This window comes from Aedes albopictus, chromosome 1, assembly GCF_035046485.1.
Source record: "Aedes albopictus strain Foshan chromosome 1, AalbF5, whole genome shotgun sequence".
In the NCBI taxonomy this organism is placed as follows: Eukaryota; Metazoa; Arthropoda; class Insecta; order Diptera; family Culicidae; genus Aedes; species Aedes albopictus.
This window is the reverse complement of record NC_085136.1, coordinates 277,374,624-277,400,575: the sequence shown is the minus strand read 5'-3', so window position 1 is coordinate 277,400,575 and position 25,952 is coordinate 277,374,624. Positions and strand designations below refer to the sequence as shown.

General features: G+C 40.3%; 1 protein-coding gene across 5 annotated transcripts in view; it reads left to right on the top strand.

Moving 5' to 3' along the window:
• LOC109412593 (fibroblast growth factor receptor homolog 1) overlaps window positions 1-25,952 on the top strand; it is a 595,864-nt gene that overhangs the window by 348,143 nt on the left and 221,769 nt on the right. The window contains exon 1 of one of the 5 annotated variants that reach the window (XM_029860672.2): window positions 19,904-20,858. The exons of 3 other annotated variants lie outside the window; for them this stretch is intronic. The gene's annotated coding sequence lies outside the window, so the exon portion shown is untranslated. Of the gene's footprint in view, window positions 1-19,903; window positions 20,859-25,952 lie in introns of those variants that run through there. One more of the 5 variants, XM_062846821.1, reaches the window with a different exon arrangement.

The following is a 25,952-nucleotide window of genomic DNA, read 5'->3' as shown; positions in this document are numbered from 1 at the left end:
CCGATGGAAACTTTGGGCTGTTAGGGACGGCTGATCAACGTCCGAGTGCCAGGGAAGAACTCTAAGCTCAACTATGCACTATGGTTCTTCGGAAAGTAGGGGGTTGGTGTCAGGCCCTATGAGCCAGCCGTAAAAAAACCATTGTAACGGAAAATCAGCAACAGAATATGTAATACGAACCGAGAGCAACGGCAACGACACCAGCGAACAAAAAGGACTTGCGATTGGAAACTCGGTACGTGGAACTGACGATCTCTCAACTCCATTGGGAGCACCCGCATACTCGCCGATCCATAGTGGTGCGTTGCTGAACAAAAGCCAGCCAAAACCTCTTACCCAAAACCCTCAAAAACATATGAAAATCATGAAATCTATCGCAAGTTTTCGCAAAATAAATCATACACCAATCGAAAGCACTGGTCTTAGGCTTACAAAATCGCACAACCACATCGCGGGCGCGACTCAAAAATGGGTAATTTTCAAGAATATCGAAGGATAACTCATTTTTAGGCAGCCTTTTCACAACTTAAATGCCATACAGATGATCTTCACATATCTACGAACAAAGCCTTCAAAGCAACTATTATAGTTCATTCGTTTATTAAAGCACGGGACACTGGCATAGCTGTGAATAAACATTATAGATTTTGTATGAAGGCCATAAACCACAGTCCGTTCAGGAGGTTGTCAAAAATTCAAATTTCAATGAATCGATCTGAAATTTTGGATTTCTACAGTTGAAATATTTAGGAATCTGACAAAAATATTATATCTACGTGAAAAGCATTTTCATTTTTTAGGTTTCGACCGCCCTCGCACCACTGTGCGATCACCTGAAGGACTGCGGGTTCGGCATCGTAGCGATGCAGGAGGTGTGTTGGACAGGATCCATGGTGTGAACCAGAACTGCGGCAAAACACGCGAGCTGGGAACAGCTTTTATCGTGATGGGTGACATGCAGAGGCGCGTGATCGGTTGGTGGCCGATCGACGAAAGAACGTGCAGGTTGAGTATCAAGAGCCAATTCTCCAACTTCAACATAATGAACGTGCACAGCTCACACTCCGGAAGCACTGGTGATTACAAGGATGCATTTTACGCGCAGCTCGAACGCGAGAACGACCGCTGTCCAAGCCACGACGTCAAGGTCATCATAGGAGATTTAAACGCTCAGGTAGGCCAGGAGGAGGAATTCAGACCGACGATTGGAAAAATTAGCGCCCACCCCACCAGCAGACGAACAAAAACGGCCTACAACTCATTGATTTCTCTGCCTCCAAAAATATGGCCATACGTAGCACCTTTTTCCAACACAGCTTCCCTTATCGTTACACATGGAGATCACCACAGCAGACGGAATCTCACGTTCTATTTGACGGACGGCACTTCTCCGATATTATCGACGTCAGGACCTATCGTGGCGCCAACATCGACTCCGACCACTATCTGGTGATGGTCAAACTGCGCCCAAAACTCTCCGTCATCAACAATGTACGGTATCGGCGACCGCCACGGTACTACCTAGAGCGACTTAACAACCGGATGCCACCTCAGCATACGCGCAGAATGTGGAGGCCGCGTTGCCAGACGAGGGCGAGCTCGATGAGGCCCTTCTAGAGGACTGCTGGAGACCAGTGCAGTGAAAGCAGCCACCCAAGTAACATTTTTAGTTTTCTTATTACCTACAAGCTGTTGTTACAATCAAGCCGATAAAACTCATTTTAATGCCTAGTAATTCTAACAGCACTAATAAAATCGTGATAAACACCTATTAAGTCCAAAAGGGCCCACCCTACAGGAGGTTGTTAAAACCATTCCTTAAAACATTTTATAGGCTACTTGATTTTACGACACGTTCCTGTAGTCTGCTATACAGCTAAGATAAGATCTATTATGTAGGCTGCAAGAAGATCAACATGCCGTATCTAAGTTCGTAAAACATCTTGTACGAAGGATTAAAACCTAAAAATAGATCTGAAATCAAAGTCATCAAATAAATTAAAATAAATTTCAAATTAATAGTGACGCAAAAAAATAAGGTCGGTTAGTCATGGCCATGATATTTAGTTACAAATTTCACCAGCGTAAAACTCTGTTTCTATGACGTAGAAACTCATGCCATAAAAGTTTACTCGAATAATGTAATAAGTTACTACTGAATAAGACGAAGCGCCACGTCAGCTTGCAATTTTTTCATATTGAAAATAATCAGCGGGATTGAGGTTTACAATGTTATGCATTGAAATTTCAACCCAAACATCAACATGGCGCGCACAAGTTGCAATCAGGAACAGAACATCGTGGCTAAAATATGGATGCCTTCATGTTAAACCCTCTTGGTTTTGATTAAGATCGTTTAAGATCAGTTAGTGTAAAAGCAACATGTTCTAGGGTTGCTGCTCTTTATGAATACGGAGCAAAGCCCAGCATGCGCCCACTTATTCTTAACGCACATGATTTGCGCTACTCAAACACTATTAGGTTCTAAGGAACGGCGGGATGAGACTGACTGTTCTTAAGAACTCTCCGGGTGGCCGATAGCCGTCAAAATATGTAAACAAACAGAAATTTCATGTGTTCTTCAGTTTTTCAGTAGTGGTTATTTGAGGCTGTTGACTCATCTTCTCGAGTGTTAGGTAGATATATAGTGTAATTAATAACAATTATGACCCATTAGGCGTTAACTTCAAATAGTGGAAAATGGAATCATACGTGATTCATTACATTTCTGATTGTATTGTCTATAAAACCTTTTGCCGACATGAATATCGTATTGCAGCAACACTCCTAAGGTTGCTTTAATACTTCCGTTTAAAATCCTGAAAAGATTTAAGATTGTGACTTTATCTCATCTATTAAGTTTTGAGGCCGATGCGATATGCGATGCATACGGCTTTGAAAGAAGTTTTAAGATTAAGTTTTAATACGTACTTAACAGTCCGCTTAGATAAAAAATTTTGATTTGAAAAAAGGCAAGTGGATAAGTTTTATTGAGTAGACTTCTAGATATCTACAAAGTGCTTTAAAGTTCCATGTGTCATTAAGATTGCTTTACAATGTATAATGCTTTATTAAACCTAGAGGGATTTACCGAAGCAATGACAAAACCTCCATAAATAAAGTCTAAGAGCAGAAAGCATTGAAATTGTTAGGGTAAGAAATCAAACTTTGAACTAGTCAAATTGTAATCTTAATTTGAACCATTTCGAAATTCATTAAAACGACGTACTTTTTAGGCAAATATTGTCCCGAAAAAGATGTTAAACAGCTTTTCGTAAAATAACCTGATATCATGGACTTTAAAAGCAGTGAAAAAAGCGTTTTTGTTATGGAAAACAGGCAATTGAAAAATCACTGTGATTTCACCTATTTCCCCCCAGAGAAAGCCCATTTTCGATGCACCCGTACAGCTTCTGCATTGCATCACACGCAATAAGTGAATACGTCAAATGAAAGCTTATTTATCGTAGAATCGACCAACCGAATAATATTCCGCATTATTTGTCATAAAATTATCAAATTTAAGTGATTCTTACTTGGAGAATGTTATCTTAAATTGAACCATTTGTAATCTAAATTTGAACTAGTATACGGGGGTGAGCTTCTAGTGTTGGCCTGTAGATTGCGCTAGTGGTTGCTGTGTTTACTCTTGGGGGATGAAAAATTCCAAATTTAGTTTCCAAATTCCTAAAGAATTTCGAACATTCTGAGGTGAGATTCCACTGCCTAATGAAAAATAGGTATGCGAATTAGCAGATTCATGTGATTTTTAATTGTTTAGCATGGAATTGGCTGTTTTGTGAGTTGCTCGAGCTGCTGCCGCCAGTAGTTCAAATTAAGATTAAAATTGGTTCAAATTATGATTACGATGGTTCAAATTAAGATTAAAATCATTGTTGATGAAAAATCGAATATTTCAATGAAATTCGGTGCAAATACAAACTTTTTACCATTTAACAAAAAGCTTATACCCGTGGCTTTCATGTGCATACGATTTTGCCGTAGTAAATTATTTCCATGTGGGAGAAAAAATCACTTAAAATTTGCACTGCTTCAGAAAGCCGCAATATGGTTCAAAGTTTGATTACCTACCCTACTTGGGCATCAACGACGCAACCGACAGCACCATCGGATATGTGGAAAGGAATCGACGAAACGAATGGTTCGACGAGGAGTGCAGAACGGTTTTGGAGGAGAAGAACGCAGCGTGGGCGGTTATGCTGCAGCAAGGAACCCGACAGAACGTGGGGCGTTACAAACAGAAGCGGAAACAGCAGACACGCCTCTTTCGGGAGAAATAGCGCCGCCTGGAAGAAGCGGAGTGCGAAGAAATGGAACCGCTGTGACGTTTCCAAGAAACACGGAAGTTCTACCAGAAGCTCAACGCACCCCGCAACGGCTTCGTGCCGCGAGCCGAGGTAATTGAAAGGTGGAAGCAGCACTTCGATCAGCACCTGAATGGCATGGAAAATGTAGGCACGGGAGACCACGGCAACGGAGGAACGTATACCGAAATCTCGCGAAACGCTTTTGTTGATTTCGGTACAATCATTGATTGTAGAAAAAAACAGTGATGTTCCTGGTAACTCCAAGTAGGTACTTCCACTATATTGCACATAGTTTTCCTCGATTGAGCTCACTAAACCGTTATCTTCGGCTCGCTCAAGCGAAGGTACCTTCACTCCACCCTTCGTTTCATTGATATGATATGACCCGCCACACGACCGGATGGAAGGTACGTACTGCCGATTGACAAATATTTATAATCCATAACCTATAAACACCACACGCAGCGCAACATAAAACGTGAACGTGGATTCGGTATGCGAACAGAAGCAGCGAGCCGCCAGACAGAGTGTCTCGCGTGTGCGCGCGCGACATCCATCAGAGGAGGGCCACTCGAAACCAGATTCATAATGATTCATATGGGTTATGGCTCGCGGTGCGGTAGGGCACTGTCGATCGTAAATTTCTCTATCGAATATGCGCTTGAATACCATCAGATAGATGAAGGTTGACGAGTTGTCGGAACGAGAGGCGCGATCGCGAGATGCACGCATGTAGGGGAACACCGCTTGTCCGAATCCTAGTTGCAAGAGTCGAGGTATGAGGGCATATTCAAAGCGCATCCAAATCCAAATCCCGCGTGCATCATTTCGTCAAGGGCGCGGCTCTCAATCACGGCCTCGGCCGTCTGGAGAAGGGTCCATCCCGTCGACGACACCACGCACAACAAGGGGAAGCAGCGAAAGCTGGCAGAGACTGAAGAGGCTGGCGGCACATTGTTTTCCGTTTAAATTTAATTATATTTGTATTTCTGACACTCTATGATATGGGAGAGTTCCCCTTCTTGAAATTGGAATAGTCTTTTTTTCGGTGCCCTACAAACAGGAAAAAAAACTCAAACCCGAAGCCTCCGGTGTTTTGTGACAGATTTAATTATAGCGGACAGAGTTTTCAATTTGTCAAACGATTGTCTTTCCGGTGGGTCTCCATTACTCAGACTCCGACTGCGCTGTAGAAAAATGACACACAGGAACTGAGTGGCCTTTACGGCGTCGTGACTACGTTGATCCGCTTTTAGTGGGTGTAATAACTAGAACTTCCGCTGACGGCGGGCGGGAGTCGGTAGAATTACGTGCCACTGATGAAGTGTTTGTTATTGGTATGGAGCGTGTCAAATATAAGCTTTGATGTGATCAGTTAACGGAAAAAATGAAGAACAGTTGAAACCCTTCCAATGAAATCAAGGTTAGGGTTTTTGAAGTAATATTTCTCAATCATTTCGGTGTTTGCAGTATACAGTCTAGACTCCTACTACACGGCTTCCGTCCACACGGTCACCTATTACACGGATTCTTATTACACGGCTGTCCGTGTTGTAGGAATCTCAGAGCTTATGGGATTTTGCCCAATTGGGGGTGTGAGCGAATATCTCAGGCATAATCCAAGATAGCGCCATACTTTCCTTGTCAAAGTTGTAGTACTAGAATAGATCTACCACACAATGCAAACTACCATCCAATGAGTTGGCAATTTTGCCGATAGAGGCGCTATATAGAAGTGGTTGCTATGTACACTCGCCAGTAGTAACCACTACTTACTTACTTTCAGTCCTGGGCACCCATGGTGGTGCAGAGGGCGGAATTGAAAGATTTCCATCCTGGGCGATTGCCAGCCACCGCCTTGACCTGTGACCAGGTCAATTTTCTGTCGACTTGCTTGATTTCGTTGTTGAGACTGCGGCGCCATAAGCCTCTGGGTCTGCCTCTGCTGCGATGTCCTGTTGGGTTTCAATCTAACGCTTGCTTGCAGATTTCGTTTCCGCCCCTGCTTAGAGTGTGGCCGATCCACCTCCACTTTCGCTCCCGAATTTCTGTCGCTATCAACTTTCGATGACATCGACGATGGAGCTCCACGTTGGAGATCCAATTGTGAGACCAGCCGTTGCGTGTTCTCCACTGATACACACCAGGTTTCACTAGCGTATGGCAGCACAGATTTCACGTTCGAGTTGAAAATTCGGATTTGGTGCGTCGACTATTCTGATTGTTTTTCCATACATTTCTTAAACTCGCAAAAGCATCCCTCGCCTTCTTGATCCGTTCACCTATGTCGATCTTGGTGCCGCCATCGGCCGCCATTTGGCTACTAAGATATTGGAAGCTTTCAACCTTCTCCACTGATTGCCAAGCTACCGTAAACCTGGATGGGTTGACCGTGTTTACATCCAAAGATTTAGTCTTGTTGACGGTGATGGTAAGACCTGCCGCTGAGGAGCGATTGGCAAGATCATCCAGCTTACTCTGCATATCAGAGCGCCGTCGGGGTAGGAGAGCAACGTCATCAGCCAGTTCGAAGTCATTTAGGTGCTCCATGGTAATGGGCTGCCACAGCAATCCACGATTTGATTCACGGTCAATCGCATCGACCAGGATCTCGTCGATTTCGATGAGGAACAGTAGCGGTGATAGTATACATCCATGCCTCACTTCAGCAACGACCCGGATGGGATCGGACAAAACACCGTTGTGCAGTACTCTGCACGAAAATGCCCTGTACTGTGGTTCAATGAGGCCGATGATTTTCTCAGGGAGTCCCTTGCGCCCGAGAGCTTCCCACATGTTTTGGTGATTGAGACGGTCGAAAGCTTTTTCGTAATCAATGAACACCAGGTAGAGAGACTCTTGGAATTCATTGATTTATTGCTGTGTGCGTTCAAGATGCAAATGGTGCCCAAATGCGCTCCAAGCGCGGTAACACAGTGTTACCAAAGGCAACTTAGCAACCATAGTCAAAACTAGAGTGACTGGAAGGGAGAGTGGCGTCATATTCCGATTTTGACAGGTCTCCTGTTCGTTTGGAACGCGCGTTTGTATGGATTTTGACACATGCTCTTTGTTCCAATTGACGCCACTCTAAGTTAAAGGCACTCTAGTCAAAACCACCGCCAACCTAGGATTCAAAAGCTCCCACTGACATCAGGTTACTTGTTAAAAAATCTTACCGCATTTGGTGTTCCCGCATTTGATATTTGCATTTCCAATGCACACAGCAATACTCCAAGATGATACACAAATAGTCGCGTTCGGTAAGTTTTACCGAAATCTCAACTGCTGAGCGTTCGGTAATGGTATTTTACCGAAATCCTGATAAAATTACCAAATTTCGGTAAAATGTTATCGTTTATCTGTCAAACTTTAACGAAGTTCGGTAAACGTCACCGATTTTTTCCGGTAAAAAACCTAACGGTTGAGATTTCGGTAAAAAATTATCGAAGTCGGTGATTTTTTCTAAGTATACGCAGCGTGACAATATGGTTCACACAGGATCGTCCGGCACGGAATCCTGCCGTCGGAGAGTTACGTCAATCTTCTCCTGTATCCGATTAAGGATCACTTTGCAGAGGACTTTGAGAACGATACACAGTAACATGATACCCCGCCAATTATAGCATACAGTCAGGACACCCTTTTTGGATACCTTTACTAAGACGCCTTGCATCCAGTCGGCCGGAAATGTCGCGGTTTCCCATATGTTGCAGAATAATTGATGCAGTAGTTGTGCGGATGCTACGGGGTCAGCTTTGAGCATCTCAGCTGATATGCGATCGATCCCTGGGGCCCTGTTCGATTTCATGCTACGGATGGCTGTTTCTTTCTCCTGTATATCAGTAGCTTCGATGTTGACACGGGTGATGCGTCGAAACCTTGGCGGATCATGCTGAGGTGTTGATGGCGTGACCGACACTTGAGGAAGGTTCCCATAGTGCTCGAACCAGCGTTTCAACTGGTCAGCCGGGTCGGTCAGTAACTGTCCAGACGTGTCTTACACGGGCATCGTAGCATTCCACGGTGTGCCAAAAACCGTTATTAACAAATAAAATGTCCACCTAAGTAGCACCCGGCATTCGGAAGATATACTATTCTAGTATCTCCTCTGAAAATTTGAAAATGTTTCATCGAGGGAAACTTAAGTTTATATGATTTGAAAATTTTGACCCATTTCTATAGGATTTTCTTTTATGAGTAAATATGCACGCACGGTGTGCCTGATACCACTATCAACAAATAAAAATGTACTCCAAACTCACACCCGGTGTTCGAAAGATATACTATTCTAGTATCTTCTCCGAAAATTTGAAAATGTTTTATCGAGGGAAATCAAAGTTTTTACTGTTTCAAGATTTTCCTATATTTTCATAGAATTAGCTCAAATATGGGAATATTGTCATACGGTGATCTTCATATCTTAAACAAATAATAACATCGCTAAACAAAATTTAAAAAAAAACTTCGTATTATGAGATGAGAATAAAATGAACAGGGTTTTGGAACCCTAGAAGTATCATAGTGAAAGAATTTTCGAAAAATATTGGAACGGGACTTCACAGTTCAAGACCTAAGTTTGAATTGAGAACTTGGGGTGTTCAATTCAGTAACACATTTTGAAAACGACGTATAATCAATGGTGTAGCATTGATTATACGTCGTTTTCAAAATTTGTTACTGAATTGATATACGCATTAGAGTTTCTAGGATCGCAAACCCCTATTACTTTTTTTCTCATCCCATAACGCGAACTAATGTTGAACGGTGTCATGAGTTTCACAAATTCCAAAAGTACAATAAATATCCAAGCAACTTCTCTGAAAACTTGGCAATATTTTTTTATCTGTATTAATGAGATTTTTAGCCCTAGGCTAGTTCATCTCGAGACTCAAACTTTACTTCCCTTCCGAAGGAAAAACTCACATTTTGTGAATTTGTCGGGAGTGGGATTCAATCCCAGGTCCTCGGCGTGATAGTCAAGTGTTCTAACCATCACACCAGGTCCGCTTCACATTTGGTAACATTTCGTTGAGAGGAATGTCAATTACCGTAGTTTGAGAATCTAATTAATGTTTCATAGTTCTACCTGCTACTCGAATACAAATAAAAATGTGGCACGCCGTGAGTTGGTATCTTGTCGGTGAATTTGAAAATGTTTCATGGTGAAAAGAAAGTTAAACTGAATTAACAGCCCAATTTTTTGGTATTCCTAGGAAGCTTTGTAAATCGTTGGTATAATGTTTAAGATATTGAAGCTTTGAAGTAAACCTAAATGCTAATCGTTTTACTACCCAGCTTTTATACGTCATGTTACTAACGTGTCTTCCGTGAAATTAGAAATTTTACATTTGAATGATCATCAGTAACAACAATTTTAAGCTTTGATTTCAATTTCATTGGAGATATGCATTGGAGATAGATATGGGCTTTATCTATAAACACGTTAAAACACCACGATCGTTTCGATGAAATGTTGTCAAATTGTCAGAGAAGTTGTTTGAATGTTGTATCTATGGAATGGTACTTGTGAAACTTATTAATATTTGTTTTTGATTTAAAGAGCCAATGAAACATTCTATGACAATATTGCCATATATGAGCTTATTCTATGACCATAGAGAAAAATCTTCAAACAGTAAAAACTTTGGTTTCTCTCGATAAAACATTTTCAAATTTTCGGAGGAGATACTAGAATAGTATACACAGCGCAACATTTTTTTGTCTTAAGAGCAAACTTATGTGTCTCCGAAGGATTTTGGGCCGCTAAATCCGAATCCGGGCTCAGATTTGCTCTAACACGTCACAATTTTGAGCTATACCTCAATTTATAGAGCAAAATATGCGATTTTGGGCTTTTTTGACAGCAAGCCATTAAGCAAGGAAATATATTTTTTTAGCAATCAAAAGGTTAATTGGTCAATTAACATCTAAATTTACGACTCATGCAAAATATTTCGTTTTACCTAATCAAATTTCATAGATTTTAGCATTTTATGTTAGTATGAAAACTTGCATGCAACTTTTGGAGGGTGACTTGTATGGGAAATATCGTACCTAACATAAATCGCTTAAAACTATCAAATTTGATTAGGTAAAACGAAATATTTTGCATGAGTCGTTAATTTAGATGTTAACTGACCAATTAACCTTTTGATTGCTTAAAAAAATATTTCCTTGCTTAATGATTTGCTGTCAAAAAAGCCCAAAATCGCATATTTTGCCCTATAAATTGAGGTATAGCTCAAAATTGTGACGTGTTAGAGCAAATCTGAGCCCGGATTCGGATTCAGCGGCCCGCAATCCTTCGGAGACACATAAGTTTGCTCTTGAGACAGACAAAAAGTAAATTTTTGTTACGCTGTGATATCTTTAGAATGCCGGGTGTGACATTTTTATTTGTTGATAGTGGTATCAGGCACACCGTGCGTGCATATTTACTCATAAAAGAAAATCCTATAGAAATGGGTCAAAATTTTCAAATCACAAAAACTTTAGTTTCCCTCGATGAAACATTTTCAAATTTTCAGAGGAGATACTAGAGTAGTATATCTTTCGAATGCCGGGTGCCACTTGGGTGGACAATTTTATTTGTTAATAACGGTTTTTGGCACACCGTGATTCATCTTAGTCCCACTAAGGCGACGTGAAACATCGTAGAGGAGGCGGATGATGTCACCGGTGTTTGCGGCTTTCTCGCCATCGTCGGCTAGGGAGTCCGCCCACGCTCTTTTGTCCCGTCTACATGAGCGTTTCACTTCCTTATCGAGAGCCGAATAGCGGTGACGGACTTTGGCTTTGGCTCCTCGTGTTTTTGCTTGCTCTATCGCAGCTTTGGCGTTCCTTCGCTTCTCTATCTTCCTCCAGGTATCATCTGTGATCCACTGCTTTCTCCGGGTGCGTAGCTCACCCAAATTATTCTTGCCGGTGGCGATGAAGGCGTTATAGACGGCGCTCTATTAATCTTCTACGCTTCCACCTGCTGGAATATCCGCAGCATGGTTCTCTAGCTTCTCGACAAAGGATCTTTTCACCGCAGCGTCTTCCAGCCGGCGTTGAACCGGCACCCGATTTTCTCTTCCTGTCGCTGGTTCCTGGCAATGCGCATTCGGATCTCGCCGATTAGGAGATGATGGTTGGACGCAATGTCGGCACTACATTCCGCACGTCAAGAAGGCTCCGTCTCCGTTTTCGCTAATTTCTCCGAGACCATGGCGTCCCATGACGTGCTCATAGTCCGTGTTGTCGGAACCATCCTTCGTGTTGAAGTCGCCCATGAGGATCTTGATATCACCTATCGGAATCTTGTCCACGACAGCATTCAGTTGACTGTAAAAGTTCTCTTTATTTTGCAATTCGGCAGCATCGGTTGACGCGTAACATTCGATCATGGTATGGTTTCGGACCCGTGTTCTGAATCTGGCTACACTTATACTCTCATTAATAGATTCCCACTTCATGAGCGCTTCGTGGACATGAGCGCTGAGCAGGAAACCAACTCCACGGTGGCGACGAGCGTGTTACCTCGTAGGTCAGTGTATAGCAGAATTTGAACCGACGCCAATCTGTGTTCCCCAAAGTTTGGCCAAAAGACTTCGCTCAGTCCTAGGATCTCAAACTTCATGCGGCATATGCCTCATTGGCTAGTTGTGCCAGTTTACCCAGCTGGGCTAGAGTTAACACATTCCAAGTTCCAATTCTTGTCCGTTGTTTCGCGCTAGAAGTCGTTGCCGTTGAATCAGTTCGTAATCTTTCATTTTCGGTTTCTGTAACGGTTTTTGGGTTTCGGAAACAGTAGTTTGTTGGTCTAAGGTCCCCTATCCACCGTGATGGGGCTGCCAACTTGAGTATAGCTTCCGGTGGAGGAGCATTTCACACTCAACCGCTGGATTCCAGAACAGACGCTGTTTGAGCCGCACCTCCTTGGTGAACAGACGCTCGAGACGTACCTCCTCAATTTAGCTGAAGTCAGAAGGACAACAGTGCCCAGGCTGCACTACCAGCTAAGCACGCAACTGTTAGCTGGCGGTCTTTGTCATCGCTTGACCCGTGGAAACATGAGGTAGGAACTTGTGAGGACCAGAGCTATGTTGGACGCTCTCCTTTTCGACTCACCGTTCTGTTCGCTTCTGTTTTTATAAATTTAATATAATGAAAGTTTCTAAATGAATTCTTGCAGGAATTTTCAAAGTAACCTCGAAACTGTAGAATTATCAGATAAATTTTTGTAATAATCACTCGATTAATATCTAAAGGAATCCAAGTGAAATTTCTAAAGCAATTAAAGGAGGATTTCCTCATGAAAACCCTGAAGGAATACTTGAAGAAATTCCTTTTTAAACCCCAGATTGAATTCTTAAAAGTGTGTCTACAAAATAATTCTGAAGGAGTTCCTGATGAAATTCGTGAAAGAATTTTCGGGAAACTTTCTAAAGGAATCCTTGGAAGATTTTCTTAACGAATCAATGAAAATTTGTATGGAGGTACCACTGGAGAAATTTCTCAAAGAACCTCAGGAAGATATTATAAAGTCCTATATTCCTGGAGTGATTCCTGAGAAAATTCTGAAAATATTTTCTGAAAGACTCAGATGGAATTTCCAGAGGATGCAGCAATGCCAGAAGTACTTAAGGTTTTCACAGAGTACCAATTGAAATACTTCTGGAGGAAAACAGGAAGATATTTGGAAGTATTCGCTGCAGGGCTTTCTTAAAGAATCTGTGGAAGACTTTCCAAAAGAATCTCCGAAGTGATTTCTGAAGCAGTCCATGGAGAATTTACTGAAGATATGTAAGGAAGGTTTTCTCAAGAAATTTTTGTGTAATCTCTTGAGAAATTTCTAAAAGAAACGCTGGAGGAGTTTTTTTTTGTAAAAAAAACTTGGCGGAATTTTAAAATAACCCACAGAATGTTTTCTAAAAGTGTTTCTCGAGAAATTTGTGAAGGGACTCCAGAGTAATATCTGAAGCAATACCTGTAATATTATGTATTACCTTGTATTACTATTCTAGACCGATTCCACAATACCTGGAAAATTTTCTGTATGAATTCCCAGAAGAATTTCTTAGGACTTCTTAAAAATATCCGATGTAATTACATTTCGTTTTTTTAATGGTATGGCCGAAGAAATCTCAAAGGAGTTACCAATGGATTCTCAAAAAAAAACAAGGTCAGAGAAGTTTCTAAAGAATTTTCCGAAAATTTTCACAACGCAATTTCCAAAACTGCTTGCATAGAAATAGCGGAAGGCATCGTAAACGAATAACCGATAACTTTCCAAAGGAAATGCCGCAAAAAGTGCAAGAGGAAATCAAAAAAAAAAACCGAAGGACATCCCAAAGTAAATTTCAAAGAAGTATTCAAAATGTAGAAAAAAAAAAGAATTAATTTTCTAATGGAACCCTAAAAAATCGAAAAGAAATTACAGAGCAAAATCTTTAAATAATTTCCAATGTCAAAAAATCCCAAAGAAATTCAGTAGGAAATTTCAAAAACATTTCCAGAAAATTTAACAATAAAATTTCTTTAGCGAATTTTCATAATAATTTCCGAACGAAAATCCAAATCAAATTTTGAAAGAACTTGCTCTGCTCTGCTGATGATTTGTTTGTGTGTTTATGTTTAAATCAATATCTAAACTTGATTTATATACTTTTCGTAAACTGAATGCTGTTCATTTGTGCTGAGTTCATTTGGCTCCTCCAGGAGTTTCTTGCGGGATTCCCAGAGGGTTTATGAAGAGATTCTTCCGAGGGTTTATTTAGGATTCCTTCAGCCGTTCCCCTGGGGTTCTTCCAGGAGTTTCTCCTGAGATTCCTAAACAGGTTCCGTCTGGGATTCCTTCAAGAGCTCTTGCCAGGATTGCTCCTTAGGAGTACTGCTGAGATTCTTCCAGGGATTTTTCCTGGGATTTCATAAGGAATATCTTCTAAGATAACTTCAGGCGTTCCAAAATTCCGTAAAAATCCCTTACGAAAATTCTACACATACATACATTTATTTGTTCAACATCATTAAGATAAGACATAATCAACAATAGTACGCCCCAATACTCGGTTTGTGGCTGCCGCTCTCCATCCTCGGTCGCGCCCAATGCTCGCCAAGTCACGCTCCACCTGGTCCGCCCATCGTGCTCTCTGCGCTCCACGCCTTCTTGTGCCAACCGGATCCGTTGCAAACACCAGCTCTGCAGGGTTGTTGTCCGGCATTCTTGCAACATGCCCTGCCCAACGTATCCTTCCGGCTTTGGCCACCTTCTGGATGCTGGGTTCGCCGTAAAGTGCAGCGAGCTCGTGGTTCATCCTTCTTCGCCACACACAATTCTCCTGCACACCGCCGAAGATCGTCCTTAGCACGCGTCGCTCGAAAACTCCGGGTGCTTGCAGGTCCTCCTCGAGCATGGTCCATGTCTCGTGCCCGTAGAGGATCACCGGTCTTATCAGCGTTTTGTACATGGTGCATTTGGTGCGTGGGTGAATCTTTTTCGACCGCAGTTTCTTCTGGAGCCCGTAGTAGGCCCGACTTCCGCTGCGTTGTTGTCAGCCGTCAGTAAGGATCCGAGGTAGACGAATTCCTCCACCACCTCGAAAGTATCCCCGTCTATCGTAACATTACTACCCAGACGGATCCGGTCGTGTTCGGTTCCGCCTACCAGTATGTACTTTGTTTTTGAGGCATTCACCACCAGTCCGACCTTTGCTGCTTCGCGTTTCAGGCGGGTGTACAGTTCTGCCACCGTTCCAAATGTTCTAGCGATAATGTCCATGTCGTCCGCAAAGCACACAAATTGACCGGATTTTGTGAAAATCGTTCCCCGGCTGTTGAGCCCGGCTCGTCGCATCACACCTTCCAGAGCGATGTTGAAGAGTAGACTTGAGAGTCCGTCACCTTGTCGCAGTCCCCGGCGAGATACTAATGAACTGGATAGTTCACCCGAAACCCTTACGTAGTTTTGCACACCGTCCATCGTTGCTTTAATCAGTCTAGTCAGCTTCCCAGGAAAGCTGTTTTCGTCCATGATTCCCCATAGCTCTGCGCGGTCGATACTGTCGTATGCCGCTTTGAAGTCGATGAACAGGTGGTGCGTTGGGACCTGGTATTCACGGCATTTCTGGAGGATTTGCCGTACGGTAAAGATCTGGTCCGTTGTCGACCGGTCGTCGATGAAGCCGACTTGATAACTTCCCACGAACTCATTTGTTATAGGTGACAGACGACGGAAGATGATCTGGGATAGCACTTTGTAGGCAGCATTCAAAATAGTGATCGCCCTGAAGTTCTCACATTCCAAATGGTCGCCTTTCTTGTGAATGGGGCAGATTACCCCTTCCTTCCACTCCTCCGGTAGCTGTTCGGTTTCCCAGATCCTGACTATGAGCCGATGCAGACAGGTGGCCAACTTTTCTGGGCCCATCTTGATGAGTTCAGCTGCGATACCATCCTTACCAGCTGCTTTGTTGGTTTTGAGCTGGTGAATGGCATCCTTAACTTCCCTCAGCGTGGGAGTTGGTTCATTTCCGTCCTCCGCTGCACTGGCGTCGTCGTTTCTTCCGTTGCCGTGGGCTCCCGTGCCTACGTTCTCCACGCCGTTCAGGTGCTGATCGAAGTGCTGCTTCCACCTTTCGATCACCTCACGTCCGTCCGTCAAGAGGCCTCCGTCTTTATCCCTGCATATTTCGGCTCGCGGCACGAAGCCGTTGCGGAATGCGTTGAGCTTCTGATAGATCTTCCGTGTTTCTTGGGAACGGCACAGCAGTTCCATTTCTTCACACTCCGCTTCTTCCAGGCGGCGCTTTTTCTCCCGAAAGAGGCGGGTCTGCTGTTTCCGCTTCTGTTTGTATCGTTCCACGTTCTGTCGAGTCCCTTGCTGCAGCATTACCACCCTCGCTGCGTTCTTCTCCTCAAAAACCGTTCTGCACTCTTCGTCGAACCATTCGTTCCGTCGATTCCGTTCCACGTACCCGATGGTGCTCTCGGCTGCGTCGTTGATGGCTGCTTTCACTGTACTCCAGCAGTCCTCTAGAGGGGCCTCATCGAGCTCGCCCTCGTCTGGCAACGCGGCTTCGAGATTCTGCGCGTATGCTGAGGCGACACCCGGTTGCTTCAGTCGCTCTAGGTTGTACCGTGGCGGTCGCCGGTACCGTACATTGTTGATGACGGAGAGTTTTGGGCGCAGTTTGACCATCACCAGATAGTGGTCGGAGTCGATGTTGGCGCCACGATAGGTCCTGACGTCGATAATGCACGTTGATAACACTTGTTTGTGATAAAAACAAAATCAAAATCGTGATTAGGGCGAGTAGTGATTGAAACGACTAAAACCAAAACGCCACTGTAATTGATTGTTAGATTTGATTTTTCGAATAAAATTAAAAAATATATATACAGGAGATGGCCAAAATGTTTAGGATAGGCAATTTTTTTTTCTCTCACGTAAAAAATCAGCTGTAACATCTTAAAGAGTGTATCAAAAATTCTCAAATTTTGACTGTTTGTCAAATTTGAGCTTGATTGGCTAATCTTTCGCGAAGCTAGAACCGTTCTCGCAAAACACTATTTTTAGACAACTAATTTTTGAACTGTCATGTCTCGGAAATCAGTGGACCGAATTGAATGAAAGTTTGAACGTTTATTAACAATATATTGATGCTTGGAAAGTCTTTAAAACATAGGTAATTTTCGAACGTTGAAAAAAGTTATGATGCATCGATACTTTTTAGATTTTTCTCGAAAAAATGTATTTTTTTAACATCAAAGTCATTAAATGTTTGTTTTGATATCCAAAGATTTTCTACTTCTGTTCTCAAAATATTTATATTATGATATATTAGAGCCTATTTGGATTAAAGAAAGAACACAATTAGTAATTTTTCCTCTATATGGGTGAAAATGTCAAATCGGAGAAGTTTATTCGTCGTGAGAAAATATTACATATTATAACGTCGTATCAAATATCAATGTATTGTTGATAAACGTTAAAATTTTTATTCAATTCGGTTCACTGGTTTCCGAGATATAACAATTAAAAATAAGTTGTCAAAATTTGAGAATGTTTGATAAGTTACGGTATGTTGAACTTTTTTGTGAGAGAAAAAAAAGTTGCCTATCCCAAACATTTTGGCCACCCCCTGTACATTATGTAAGCCGCAGCGTCTATAATCCAAAAGTTGTTGGAACCTGGAATTCGTTAGCCTCTTTGGATTCAAATGGCATAAAAAGAGAAACCTTTGAGTGTGAGCCAAAAATATTGAGATTTACAGGACCTCAAAGCTGAATTTTCGAGTGCCATAACTTTTTCAATTTTCAACGGAAAGAAACATTCGAAGAAACTTTTTTTCAAAATCACAAAAATATGATTTTTTTTAAATTTTATTCATTTTTTGTTCTTAAAAATAACTTCAGGGCCCGATAGCTTTTGAACCGCTTGACCAATTTCAAATCTTTTAGCGTGCTTTTGTAGATATTTTTGTTGTCTAAGCATGTTGTGAATAAACCGCACCTTTTAAAATGGTTTCAACATAAATAAACAGCTGATTCTACACATATATGTAAAATATGTAAGCAAAAAAGAGATTTTCACATGAGGGTCTGAATTTCGTTGAGGATTACTTGTAACACTCACCTTTGGGGATGATTTGTAAAAAAAAAACGGAATTTTCACGTTTCTGAAATGCTCAATGTATGAGTTGCTATGGGAACAGCGAACTTCCCCTACGATTTTCTCCACTCGTGGATTTTGTTAGATACGGTGTTTGGTAAACTTATTCTTGGTAGACCAATTATAGTAGATTCTAAATATTGCCCTGAATATCTTAACAAAGCGTATTTTTACGAACTGGAATCAAATTTGATAAATTGGGAGAGGAATCTCCATAATTTCACGCAGTTAGAACAGTTGTGTTCAAAATTTCTTAACAGAAAAAATAAAAAAAAAATTTAAATAAAGAGAAATCTTTATGCGTATCACTATCATATGTTGATGTACCTTAAACATATATATATTTTTACATATATAATTATTTTTGATAGCAAAATTCATTGAGTTTTTTTCTCAGTCCTCCACAAGCTTACTTTTATTTGTAGAGTTTAGTAAAAAATGCCATGTTTATATATAAAAATTCAATCAGAAAAATCCACACGTCTTCTCTCATCATGTTCATAATCCTTCCTAAAATTTCAATATGTGATTAGCTTTTAAGGTTTGTTTTTCAGGGCAGTATAAAATGAAATGAAAATATGATTCTCGCTCATAAGAAAAATTCTAAGTTACAAAAAAGACTTGTTAAAATAAATCGGAAAAGGAATACTTTAACAAATAGTTTGTTCAGGACAAATTTCGACAGTAAAAACATCCACAAAAGTACTTGAATCACTAGTTAAATATAAGAAAACACTTCACTATTTCTTCATTTTTTGCAAAAGAAAAACTAAAAAATGAAACTTTTAAAGAAAAACTAGACAAGCGCAAATTTCTTTTAATCCCACTACTTTGCTTATCTTCGGACAGATAGTCCTATTTGCGACTTACATACTTTTTCAGCTTCAAGTACCTGATTATCTGTCCGATGATAAGCAAAGTAGTGGAATTAAAAGAAATTTGCTCGCCCTTTTCTAGTTTTTCTTTAATAGTTTCATTTTTTTTGTTTTTTTTATGCAAAAAATGAAATAATAGTGATTTTTTTATATTTCAACTAGTGATTTCAGTAAAAAAGTTCTACCAAAAGTTCCTAAGTGTTAGTGAAGTACAAAAGTAGGCTGAAAGATTTGAAATTCGTCAAGCGGTGCAAAAGTTTTCAAGCATTATTTTTTTGTGAAAAAAAAAGAAAAAAAAAATAAATAAAATCTTTAAAAAACTTATATTTTGCGAGACTTTGGAAGAAAGTCATTTTTAAAAAGATTATTTGAAAATCAACTTGAGAAAGATTCATGAAAAATATTGAAAATCGCTTAAAAAATGAAAAAAATATGATACTTAAAGTGAAAGCACCTTTTTATTACTCTAAAATTCATCTCAATTTCATCACCGCTAAATCTCAATATTTTTACTCAAACTCAGAGGTTTCTCTATTTATGTCTTTTGAATCCAGAAGAGCTTACGAATTCCAGGTTTCAACAACTTTTTAAAAATAAGCCACAGCCTACAGTAGAGTCCCATTCGATAATTCGATTCATGAAGAATCACCCTGTGTCCAAATGTGGCGGTCTTCGAGAAACAAGAGATTTCAATTTCTTCGTCTCCGCTCTAGAGATTCCAAACTCTCTTACTTGAACCAATCAGCAGGCCCATCATGCTCTGTTTACGTTTCAAAATGCAATCTGCTGAGAGACTCAAGTCTTCACCCCAAAAAAGCCGGGGAAAATCAACAGGCTATTCGGATCGTCCGTTCTGGCGGATTTTCCACAACCGATATGATGGATATGATAGGAATGAAAATCCTACTTAGAGAGAAGCGTTATGCTCTGAGCATGTCTTATGCTCTCACACTTTCTCAGAGCAAGTTGCAAAGACCGTCTTTTTTGAATCGTCACAACGTCATCGCGCGCGGTCTCTTATTCCATCGTCGATCATTCGTTACTCACTCCACGTTTTCGACCTGCGGCGGCGGCGGTCGACGGTGCGTACGTCCATAGATGTAGTCCTCCTCCGTACATACGATCATCAGGAGCTAAGTCGTTGCGCTCGCACGCATATGGTGGACGCGAAGAAGCAAGGATTTTGCATTTTCACTTGCCCGACGCGATCGCCGCAGTCAGTGCGCTACCGACTGTCGAAGCTAGCGGACGCGGAACTTCCTTTCCTGCGCGGTTCAGTAGTACACAGTACACCGGTTCTCCCTGGGAAGGACAGGAAGCATTCGGAGTGTAGAAGAGTGGTGATTGTGAGGATTTTTTTTCTGTTGAATGAAGTGATCTGGGTAAAGAAGTTTGAAAAGTGGCAAACAAATTTGGAGAAAATTGAACGTGAACAAAAGATCAATAGAAGAATATTCTGGGAAATAGTGTAAAAAAATATTGTCAAAAGAGAAGAATACAAAAACGTGAAATTTCAGCAAAAAACGGATGTGAAACAAGTTCCATAATAGGAAACGAAGAGAAACAAACGAAGATCTACAAATAGTGAACGTGATTGACAGCAAATCAAACGACATTGAATTCGACCAAAAGAAAAAAAAAGTGTTTTGCAATACGAAAAAAAATAAAAAAAACACCGCATCACAGAAGAAAGTATCCAAATACCTGCCAACAGTGTGCACACAATCTCGAGAAGATCAAATTCGGAACAAACGAAACCGCCACCGCAGTGCTTTTTGAAGTGATTGTCCTCCTTCTGTACTCGAAGCAACAGCAAGCAACGTATAGTGAACCGCATCATCACCACCGACACCAGACAATAAAGATTAATCGTCGACGATTGGATTATTCAAGTACTACCTACAAGACGACACACAAATAAAACGAGGATCACTGGTTTACCTTTTCGTTGTTCGTCGCTCGTTTTTCGGGATTTGTTTGAAAAGGTTTCAACAACAGGTAAGTGCGCGGTCGGTGGCGCTATTTTCAATTTCTTGCTTTTCACGCTTCTTAATCGGGGATTGAGTTGATCAATAAAGTGTGGGAATATGAGTTTAGCCGGATGTTTTGATTTATAATAGTAAAAAAATATGTGTAAAGAGTAAAGAGAACCACGACCTAAAACTTTAGTTTATTTCGGATTAATTCCAGCAAGAATTAAAGATCAAACGTGTAATTTGATCATCAATAGAATATTTAAAATTATATAATAATATCTTGAAATTATTCTTAGAATATCTATGCAAAAGCAATTTGTGATATTTACAGATCAAAACAATAGCGTACTGCTATTTATGATTTCATCATGTTATTCCGATATCCGGATTTAAAAATACATTTATTTGTTATCTCCATCTGAAGACCCATTGGATTTTAAATTTTATTTTAAATTTTAAATTAACTATTATCTCTTGACTTTCAGTCACAAATCCAGCACATAATTACCAACAGTTTGTCATAAACTTTATAAATCTGTGCAAAATCCTACCAGGAGTCCGAAAAATTTACATACTACATATCACCAGCAAAAAGGAACCACCGTAGCAATCTTTGCTGAAATCTCAAGAAAAACTCGTGGAGGGAAAAACCCCTGGATAAATCCATAGTGGATAAACTAAAGGAATCCCTTGAGGGTTTTCTGGAAAAATCCCAGCCAGAATCCTTGGAACAATGTCCAGATAAATTCCCGGAGAAATTCTGGAAGAATATGTCGAGGAATTCCTGGAAAAATTTCCGATGGAAATTCCTGGAAGAATCCAAGCAGAAATTTCTGGAGGAAATCCTAAAGAGATATGCGTTCAGGTTTTCGTGGAGGAACCCTTGCAGGATTTTTCAAAGGAATCACAAGATAGATTCCTGGAAAAATCTCTAGCGGGGTTACCTAAGGAGTCCCTGATTGTATCCCTGATAAAATTATGAAAGTAGTTTCTGGAGGAATTTTTAGAGGAACCCTTTTAGGAACTACCGAATAAATTTCAGCAAGAATTCCTGGATCAATTCCAGCAGGCATTACTGGAACAATTTTATCAGAAGAATCCCAGCAAGAAGCACAAAAAAAAACCTCTTGAAAAAAAAATCTGAAGTAATTCCTTAAGAAATCCTAGGTAAGATCTTTGATTACATATCAAGAGGTAATTCTGAAGAATTCCGTAAAGGAGCTCCTTGGGTTACCTCATCAGAAACTCTTCTGCAGAGTCTGCAGAGTCGTAGCGTGGTTCCACTGCGCCCTTGGCAAGCATTCTTATTGGCGCCCCACAACACATGGCCAATGATTAGTTCTTTCAAAACTGCTTTGCGAATTCTGTTCGGTATTTTACAAAGAACTTTTCCTGTTTATATTTTTTTTTTCGAAAGTTGGAAAGTGTTCCAATTTTCTTTTTGTGAATATAATTACGATTTGGAGCTCCTTCTAGTTGTATTTGTCTCGCTGGAGTGAGTACAAATGTTTATATAATAATTCGACCAAGACCACCTTGAGAGTATAGAAAATACAGATACAAATAGAAAACACTGCACGAATGTGGAGGAGGGAAGCGCATTTTCGAAATCAATTGAAATTAAAAATCATCAAATTTCAAACCGACAACTAGAGGTATAAATCACACTTATAACATTCTTTACAAAGATAAAACCGTTAAAATTCATTGTAAACAAACAGAAACTTTCTTATTTTAACATAACGTCTAGTCTAGTCTGCACATAGACAGCCATTTATTGAACAAATCCTGAAAAATAATGAAATCAACTACATCCGATTCTTTTTCTTTTTTTTTTTGCACGGCTCGTTTTTTTTTTGTATAACCCAGTCAATTTTGAATCTATTCAAGGGCGTAGCCAGCTTTTCGGTCAGAGGGGCCTATTTCTTATTTACTCGTACATTATTTCAAAAATAACATGAATTTTTGAAGGGAAACTGAGAAAAACTGAAGAAATTACTCCAGGAATTCCTGGAACAATCCCTGGAAGAATTTTTGAAAGTATACATGGAGGAATTCATGGATAAATTCTAGAAGGAATCCCTAGGAAAATTTTTGGAGAAATCTCTTGAAGAATTTCAAGAGGAAATAATAGATAAATTTCAGAAGGAATCCTTGTAGGAATACTTAGAGAGATCCCTGGATGAATCCTTGAAGTAATTGCTGGAAAACTCTCTAGAGAGAATCCTGGAGGAATGCCTGGAGGGACTTTTGGAGGAATTTTCTGATGTAATCCCTGTAGGAATTCCTGGAGAAATTCTTGGATGATACCCAGCAGGAATTCCTGGAGAAATCCCTGGAAAAAATCCTGGAGGAGTTCCTTTAGAAGTTCTTGGGGAATTTCCTAGAAGAATCCATGGAAGAATTTCTGGGAAAATCCTGGAGAAATCCCTGGAGAAATCCCTGAAGAATCTCTGATAAAAATTCCTAGAGGATTTACTGGAGAAATACCTTGAGGAATTGCTGACATAATTTCTGAAGGATGCAGGAGCAATTCTTAGAGAAGTTCCCGGAAGGATTCCTGAAGGAGTTCTTAGAAAAATGGAGTGCCTTGAGGTTATCCTGCACAGATCGAAAAAAGAGTGTAAAATTCTGTGACATATGATGCACATGATTGGAGCGGGGGATATCACAGAAGTTTACATTACATATCATGTAAAAGTCATAAAATGTCATGTAAACTTCCATTATTTGTCATGTAAATCAGCATGACTCTGTGTGTTTACATGACATATAACACAAATTTACATGATATATCATGTAAACCACCCAGACAACCAGGAGTCGCATAAGATACGACGTTGTTCATCGTATAAAGTACTATTTTAAGTCACTATCGCATATATGTACGGCTGACTGACAAATTTCATCGCATATGATGTTATTTTTTGAACTTATTACGATGTATCAGGTAAAGTCATATAAGAATACAAATAAACTTTTATAAGGTAGGAGTACATCGTAGTAGATGATATTCTGATGTTTAATTGCGATGAACTTTACTTACTCGTAAAAGCGTGCGAGCGAACTCGCAAAGTGTCTAATGAATTCGCATAATTGCGTACTGCGATGATTATACGATTTCGCTTGGTACTTTTCTTGTTGTGTCAGTTTACCTCGCATTGGTGTATGGTTGAAATCGCATAAAAGTAAAAATAAACTCGTTAAAGTGTGCATACAAACTCGCATAAGCTAGAAGCGTTTATGTTGGCATTACGCGATTTGATATGTGATAACAAATAAAGAGTTTCTGTTGCACTATGGATGCAGTGCCAAAAAACTACAAGAAAGTGAACAGCCATAATTATGATTGCAAAGTCATCATTATTTGTTTAGTTGGCTTGATAATCAACAATGAGGGGTGCTATCCAGAGAGAGGCAGTGAAAACTGTACGGGAAATCGTTTTTAGCCTGCGAAACACGCACAGCTCAAGTGAACCAAGTGCATTCCAACAAACACCGAGGTGAGTTAGAATATCATGATAATTAATCAGCTTGTATCATAAGTAGCGTTTGGTGTTGTGTGTGAAGTGTGGCTCGACAATCCAGAGGTCATTAGTTCGATATCGAGCTGACAGAATTGTTTTTAATATTATTAAATCGCATAAGATGCTAAATTGCGTCGCAATAGTACACGCGGTGCATCGCATAAGATACCGCTTCAAGTCATACAGCGTTATTATTTTTCAGTCAATGCACGTATAGCGCCTCCACTTTTGTACGCATAAGGCACTTTTGCTGCATCTTATGCGATGTAACTTTAACGCATACATGTACGTATAACATGAACATAAACTTCATTATACATGCAAATTGGTTGTCTGGGCATCATCATAGTAAGTTTACCTGACTAAACTGAAGTTAACATGACGTGTAAATCTCATTATTTTTATCTGTGTGTGGGAGCTGTTGGAGGAATCCCTGAAGGAATTCCTGGAGGAATCTCTAGAGAAATTCTTGAAAGAATTACTGGTTGAATTTCCGGAGCTATCTCTACTGTCTAGAGGAATTACGGGATATTTCTATTTCTAGAGGAATTTCCGGGGGAATTCCTGGAGAAATCTTCGAAAGAATCCCTAAAAAAATCCTGCAGATATTGCTGGAGAATTTTCTGTGGGAATTTGTGGAGTAATCCCTGGAAGATTTCCTGGAACAATCCTTGGAGGAATTTCTGGAGCATTTCCTGGAGGAATCTTCGAAAAATTTTCCTGGAAAATCTCCTGAGAAATTCGTGGAGGAATCTCTGAAGCAGTTCCTGAAGAAATCTCTGAAGAGAATCTTGGAGAAATGCCTGGGGAAATCTCTAGAGGAATTATTGAAACAATTACTGGATGACTTCCTGGAGGAAATTTTGGAAAAAAATCTGGAGGACTTTTTGGAGAAACTTCTGGATGAATTGCTGACAATTGTTTTTTAAGGAATTCCTGGATTAATTCCTGGTGCAATTCCTCGAGGAATCTCTGAATAAGTTCCATTAGTAATTTCTGGAGCAATTCCTCGAGGAGACTCCGGACAAATTCTTGGAAGAAATTCTGGAGGAATGCCTGCATAAATTCCAGGGGTTATCCCAGGAAGAATTCCTGAAACAATCCAAAGAGAAACTTCTGGAAAAACGCCTGGGGTATTCCTGGAGGAATACTTGGAGGAATTACTGGAGAATTATCTGAAGGAATCGCTGAAAGAAATCCTAGAAGAATCTCTTGCTATATGTAATACAAGGAGCAATCCCTGCAAGAATGTCTGGATTAATTCCTTTAAGAATATGTACCTTAGGCCTGTCCAGCTTTTCAAAAATGTTCTCTGATTCTCAAGTCCACCCCCATATTTTGATTGGCATCCTAAAAGAAGTAACTGGTCAAAATTTCAGCCAAATCCATTAAAATTAAGAGGTGCATCAAATCAATTTTGTGTTTTTCGACTATTTTTGAACTTCAAAAAATCATAACTACACTAAAACATGTCAAAACTTAATTCTTCCGGCAGAAATTGAAAGCTATACTTGTTTGCTACAACTTCTCCGAACAACGTGTGCCAATAAAATTGAAGGAAACATGTGTAATTATCACATTTGTAATCA